The sequence below is a fragment of the Oncorhynchus mykiss genome, chromosome 8, assembly GCF_013265735.2.
Source record: "Oncorhynchus mykiss isolate Arlee chromosome 8, USDA_OmykA_1.1, whole genome shotgun sequence".
Taxonomy (NCBI): Eukaryota; Metazoa; Chordata; class Actinopteri; order Salmoniformes; family Salmonidae; genus Oncorhynchus; species Oncorhynchus mykiss.
In genome coordinates this window covers 8,567,329-8,574,828 of record NC_048572.1, presented here as the reverse complement: position 1 = coordinate 8,574,828, position 7,500 = coordinate 8,567,329, and the positions used below count along the sequence as shown (strand labels likewise).

General features: G+C 52.5%; 1 pseudogene; it reads left to right on the top strand.

Moving 5' to 3' along the window:
* Positions 1–7,108: 7,108 nt before the first annotated feature.
* The window catches only part of LOC118965604, a 2,331-nt pseudogene continuing 1,939 nt past the window's right edge, over positions 7,109–7,500 (top strand).

Genomic DNA, 7,500 nt, shown 5'->3' with positions numbered 1-7,500 from the left:
GTCACTCCTTCACCCCTTCGTCACTCCTTCACCCCTCAGTCACTCCTTCACCCCTTCGTCACTCCTTCACCTCTCAGTCACTCCTTCACTCCTTCATCACTCCTTCACCCCTCGGTCACTCCTTCACCCCTCAGTCACTCCTTCACCCCTTCGTCACTCCTTCACCCCTCGGTCACTCCTTCACCCCTTCATCACTCCTTCACCCCTTCGTCACTCCTTCACTCCTTCATCACTCCTTCAGCCCTCAGTCACTCCTTCAACCCTCAGTCACTCGTTTCAACCCGGGGTCACTCCTTCACCCCTTCGTCATTCCTTCACCCCTTTGTCACTCCTTCAACCCTCAGTCACTCCTTCATCACTCCTTCACCCCTCGGTCACTCCTTCACCCCTTCGTCACTCCTTCACCCCTTTGTCACTCCTTCACCCCTTTGTCACTCCTTCACCCCTTCGTCACTCCTTCAACCCTCAGTCACTCCTTCAACCCGGGGTCACTCCTTCACCCCTCGGTCACTCCTTCACCCCTCGGTCACTCCTTCACCCCTCAGTCACTCCTTCACCCCTCGGTCACTCCTTCACCCCTCCCTTCCTCCCTCCATTCTATCCTTCCATTCAACCCCCTATTGAGTCCTATGGCCCCAGGCAAACAGCCACCTGACCTTAGACCTCACTCTATTTTCTTTGCTTTAGTACTGGTGTCACTCTCAACACATTCCTCTAGCAGACCACTCAGTAGTTCCTAGGTGGTGTTACAGGAAGAAAAGCCCCATGTTCTGTAAGCCAGCTGTCATGGGGAGGGGAGGGACCATTTCTCTGTGTGACACAGCTGGCTGACCTATTAGAGGACTGACAGCTCTGGAGTTTAACAACAACCACTTAGGACTGGAATCTGGGTACCTGGGGAGGGGAGTGAGTGTGTGTGTGTTTTTAGGCTTGTCCGTGAGTGTGTTAATTGCAAGGGTGTTGTAATAGTAGGTACACCCTAGCGTGGAACGCCTTATGTACAAACTGTACACACCTGTGTACATAGGGGCAGAGGCAGACAGTACCTACATGAACACATACACACACAGTACACACATTAATAACACATACACACAAATCCCTCCTTGACGGCAGATGGTGTTGTTTCTCTGATATAAAGATGGTGGACCAGGGAACTATGTTGGTAAGACCAGGGAACTATGGTGGTAGGACCAAGGAACTATGGTGGTAGGACCAAGGAACTATGGTGGTAGGACCAGGGAACTATGTTGGTAAGACCAGGGAACTATGTTGGTAGGACCAAGGAACTATGGTGGTAGGACCAGGGAACTATGTTGGTAAGACCAGGGAACTATGGTGGTAGGACCAAGGAACTATGGTGGTAGGACCAAGGAACTATGTTGGTAAGACCAGGGAACTATGGTGGTAGGACCAAGGAACTATGGTGGTAGGACCAGGGAACTATGTTGGTAAGACCAGGGAACTATGTTGGTAGGACCAAGGAACTATGGTGGTAGGACCAGGGAACTATGTTGGTAAGACCAGGGAACTATGGTGGTAAGACCAGGGAACTATGGTGGTAGGACCAAGGAACTATGGTGGTAGGACCAGGGAACTATGTTGGTAAGACCAGGGAACTATGTTGGTAAGACCAGGGAACTATGGTGGTAGGACCAAGGAACTATGGTGGTAGGACCAGGGAACTATGTTGGTAAGACCAGGGAACTATGTTGGTAAGACCAGGGAACTATGGTGGTAGGACCAAGGAACTATGGTGGTAGGACCAGGGAACTATGTTGGTAAGACCAGGGAACTATGGTGGTAGGACCAGGGAACTATGTTGGTAAGACCAGGGAACTATGGTGGTAGGACCAAGGAACTATGGTGGTAGGACCAAGGAACTATGGAGGTAGGACCAAGGAACTATGGTGGTAGGACCAAGGAACTATGGTGGTAGGACCAAGGCACTATGGTGGTAGGATCAGGGAACTATGGTGGTAGGACCAGGGAACTATGGTGGTAGGACCAGGGAACTATGGTGGTAGGACCAAGGAACTATAATGGTAGGACCAAAAAACTATGGTGGTAGGACCAAGGAACTATGGTGGTAGGATCAGGGAACTATGGTGGTAGGACCAGGGAACTATGGTGGTAGGACCAAGGAACTATGGTGGTAGGACCAAGGAACTATGGTGGTAGGATCAGGGAACTATGGTGGTAGGATCAGGGAACTATGGTGGTAGGACCAAGGAACTATGGTGGTAGGACCAGGGAACTATGGTGGTAGAACCAGGGAACTATGGTGGTAAGACCAGAGAACTGTGGTGGTAAAACCAGGGAACTAGGACCAGGGAGCTATGGTGGTAGGACCAGGGAGCTATGGTGGTAGGACCAGGGAACTATGGTGGTAGAACCAGGGAACTATGGTGGTAAGACCAGGGAACTATGGTGGTAGGACCAGGGAACTGTGGTGGTAAGACCAGGGAACTAGGACCAGGGACCTATGGTTGTAGGACCAGGGAGCTATGGTGGTAAGACCAGGGAACTATGGTGGTAGGACCAGGGAACTATGGTGGTAGAACCAGGGAACTATGGTGGTAAGACCAGGGAACTATGGTGGTAGGACCAGGGAACTGTGGTGGTAAGACCAGGGAACTAGGACCAGGGACCTATGGTGGTAGGACCAGGGAGCTATGGTGGTAAGACCAGGGAACTATGGTGGTAGGACCAGGGAACTGGGACCAAGGAACTATGGTGGTAGGACCAGGGAACTATGGTGGTAAGACCAGGGAACTATGGTGGTAGGACCAGGGAACTGTGGTGGTAAGACCAGAGAACTAGGACCAGGGACCTATGGTGGTAGGACCAGTGAGCTATTGTGGTAGAACCAGGGAACTATGGTGGTAGAACCAGGGAACTATGGTGGTAGAACCAGGGAACTATGGTGGTAAGACCAGGGAACTATGGTGGTAAGACCAGGGAACTATGGGGATAGGATCAGGGAGCTATGGTGGTAGGACCAGGGAACTATGGTGGTAGGATCAGGAAGCTATGGTGGTAAGACCAGGGAACTATGGTGGTAGGATCAGGGAACTGTGGTGGTAGGATCAGGAAGCTATGGTGGTAGGACCAGGGAGCTATTGTGGTAGAACCAGGGAACTATGGTGGTACAACCAGGGAACTATGGTGGTAGGACCAGGGAGCTATTGTGGTAGAACCAGGGAACTATGGTGGTAGAACCAGGGAACTATGGTGGTAGAACCAGGAAACTAGGGTGGTAAGACCAGAGAACTATGATGGTAAGACCAGGGATCTATGGTGGTAGGATCAGGGAACTATGGTGGTAGGACCAAGGAACTATGGTGGTAAGACCAGGGAACTATGGTGGTAGGACCAGGAAGCTATCTATGGTGGTAAGACCAGGGAACTATGGTGGTAAGACCAGGGAACTATGGTGGTAGGACCAGGGAACTATGGTGGTAGGACCAGGGAACTATGGTGGTAAGACCAGGGAACTATGGTGGTAGGACCAGGGAACTATGGTGGTAGGATCAGGGAACTATGGTGGTAAGACCAGGGAACTATGGTGGTAGGACCAGGGAACTATGGTGGTAGGACCAGGGAACTATGGTGGTAAGACCAGGGAACTATGGTGGTAAGACCAGGGAACTATGGGGATAGGATCAGGGAGCTATGGTGGTAGGACCAGGGAACTATGGTGGTAGGATCAGGAAGCTATGGTGGTAAGACCAGGGAACTATGGTGGTAGGATCAGGGAACTGTGGTGGTAGGATCAGGAAGCTATGGTGGTAGGACCAGGGAGCTATTGTGGTAGAACCAGGGAACTATGGTGGTACAACCAGGGAACTATGGTGGTAGGACCAGGGAGCTATTGTGGTAGAACCAGGGAACTATGGTGGTAGAACCAGGGAACTATGGTGGTAGAACCAGGGAACTAGGGTGGTAAGACCAGAGAACTATGATGGTAAGACCAGGGATCTATGGTGGTAGGATCAGGGAACTATGGTGGTAGGACCAAGGAACTATGGTGGTAAGACCAGGGAACTATGGTGGTAGGACCAGGAAGCTATCTATGGTGGTAAGACCAGGGAACTATGGTGGTAAGACCAGGGAACTATGGTGGTAGGACCAGGGAACTATGGTGGTAGGACCAGGGAACTATGGTGGTAAGACCAGGGAACTATGGTGGTAGGACCAGGGAACTATGGTGGTAGGATCAGGGAACTATGGTGGTAAGACCAGGGAACTATGGTGGTAGGACCAGGGAACTATGGTGGTAGGACCAGGGAACTATGGTGGTAGGACCAGGGAACTATGGTGGTAGAACCAGGGAACTATGGTGGTAAGACCAGGGAACTATGGTGGTAGGACCAGGGAACTATGGTGGTAGAACCAGGGAACTATGGTGGTAAGACCAGGGATCTATGGTGGTAGGACCAGGGAACTATGGTGGTAGGACCAGGGAACTATGGTGGTAGGACCAGGGAACTAAGGCTATAGTAGTGTTGTATGTGCCAGTATTAAGGGATTGTAAATGTACTTGTTGAGATGAACAACGTGTACATTAAACAGAGGAATAGAGGATGATGGCTACGTCCCAAATGAAACCCTGTTCCCTATACAGTCAACTCATTTTGACCTGAGCTCTATGGGCCTAGTGCACTACATAATAAGGTGCAATTTGGGAGGCATTCAACGTCTCCAATTAATCAGATTTAGATTTAGTGATCAGACCGTAATTAATCACGTGAAGAGAGGAACGATCCTTGACAATGATGCAGCTGTGAGAAGACAGTGGTTATGGTTCCTCTGTGTGTGTGTGTGTGTGTGTGAGAGTGCTTGTGTAGCAGGGGCCCTCTGCGCCCCTCTGAGGTCCCTCTTACAGACACAAAGGTCAACCAGGGCTGCATTAAAGGAGTTTTGTGACAATGTCACCTACATTACAGTCACTTAACATAACAGATGTAGTGAATGTCAAACAAATAATGGTGATGGGAGGCTGCTGGCTGTGGATGGAGAGGGGGGATGAAGAGGAGGTGGCTGGAGAGGAGGATGGAGCAGAGGGGGATGGAGAGGAGGATGGAGAGGAGGGGGATGAAGAGGAGGTGGCTGGAGAGGAGGATGGAGCAGAGGGGGATGGAGAGGAGGATGGAAAGGAGGGGGATGGAGAGGAGGTGGATGGAGAGGAGGATGGAGAGGGGGGATGGAGAGGAGGATGGAGCAGAGGGGGATGGAAAGGAGGGGGATGGAGAGGAGGGATGGAGAGGAAGTGGATGGAGAGGAGGATGGAGCAGAGGGGGATGGAAAGGAGGGGGATGGAGAGGAAGGGGATGGAGAGGAGGTGGATGGAGAGGAGGATGGAGCAGAGGGGGATGGAAAGGAGGGGGATGGAGAGGAAGGGGATGGAGAGGAGGTGGATGGAGAGGAGGATGGAGCAGAGGGGGATGGAAAGGAGGGGGATAGAGAAGGGGGTGGAGAGGAGGGGGATGGAGAGGGTGGATGAAGAGGAGGTGGCTGGAGAGGAGGATGGAGCAGAGGGGGATGGAAAGGAGGGGGATGGAGAGGGGGGGTGGAGAGGAGGGGAATGGAGAGGAGGTGGATGGAGAGGAGGATGGAGCAGAGGGGGATGGAAAGGAGGGGGATAGAGAGGAAGGGGATGGAGAGGAGGTGGATGGAGAGGAGGATGGAGCAGAGGGGGATGGAAAGGAGGGGGATGGAGAGGAAGGGGATGGAGAGGAGGTGGATGGAGAGGAGGATGGAGCAGAGGGGGATGGAAAGGAGGGGGATGGAGAAGGGGGGTGGAGAGGAGGGGGATGGAGAGGGGGGATGAAGAGGAGGTGGCTGGAGAGGAGGATGGAGCAGAGGGGGATGGAAAGGAGGGGAATGGAGAAGGGGGTGGAGAGGAGGGGGATGGAGAGGGGGGTGGAGAGGAGGGGGATGGAGAGGAGGATGGAGCAGAAGGGGGGTGGAGAGGAGGGGGATGGAGAGGGGGGGTGGAGAGGAGGATGGAGCAGAGGGGGATGGAAAGGAGGGGGATGGAGAGGAGGGATGGAGAGGGGGGATGGAGAGGGGATGGAGAGGGGGGGTGGAGAGGAAGGGGATGGAAAGGAGGGGGATGGAGAGGAGGGATGGAGAGGGGGGATGGAGAGGGGGATGGAGAGGGGAGGTGGAGAGGGGGGGTGGAGAGGAAGGGGATGAGAGGAGGTGGATGGAGAGGAGGGGAATGGAGAGGGGGGGTGGAGAGGAGGTGGATGGAGAGGGGGGGTGGAGAGGAGGTGGATGGAGAGGAGGATGGAGCAGAGGGGGGGTGGAGAGGAGGGGAATGGAGAGGAAGGGGGGATGGAGAGGAGGGGGGGGGTGGAGAGAAGGGGGGATGGAAAGCAGTTATATTATATTTCTAAAGCAGTTATGTTATTTTGCTTTATCTCATTTCCCAAAAAAACTGCAGTGATAAACAAATAGAGTCTTTAATTTAGTATGTTCCACTTCCCAAATAACTGCAGTGATGTACCAATAGAGTCTTGTGTCTTGTGTTCCACAGGCCTTACTTCTTAGATTCCAACTGAAGTTACCATGTTACAAAAAAGCATATTCACTTTCTTCAAACTGGCAGATTTAGTCCGCTCATATAGATGCAGGATTCCAGAGAAGAGAAGCTTAGTTAGGAAGATTATTTCTCCTTTGTGTGTCTGACTGCAGTACTCAACAGAGGCAGACAGGACGGTAGGATACAGGTATTGAGCTCTGAGCTGAGGCTAGAGAGGAGAAGAAGGGAGGGATCTGGGGGCATTGTGTGTTTGAGAACAAAGGAAGGAACATAGTTTCCTGGCATCACACGGCAGGTGTGGAGAGGACAATGACAACGCCATGCGTCTGCATTGAAGCACAAATTATATTCATTAAGTTTATCAAAGGCATAGCAGGTCAGTATTTAAGCCAGCAGTGACCCTGGAAATCGCATTCTGAATGAACACAGATAATACTTATTGTATTGAAAAAGAGGTGATCTGCACAACAACGCAGAAAACTCTGGTGTTCTGTAAGACCATCCACCACCACCATCACCACCAACACCACCATCACCACCCCCATCACCCCCACCACCACCACCATCACCATCACCATCACCACCATCACCACCACCATCCCCACCACCACCACCACCACCACCACCACCACCATCACCATCACCACAACTACCACCACCACCACCAACACCATCACCATCACCACCATCACCATCACCACCACCACCACCACCATCCCCACCACCACCACCACCATCACCATCACCACAACTACCACCACCACCACCACCACCACCATCACCACCACCATCACCACCACCATCAACATCAACACCACCACCATCAACATCCCCAACACCACCACCACCACCACCATCACCACCACCATCACAACCACCACCATCACCACCACCACCACCATCACCACCACCATCAACATCCCCAACACCACCACCATCACCATCACCAT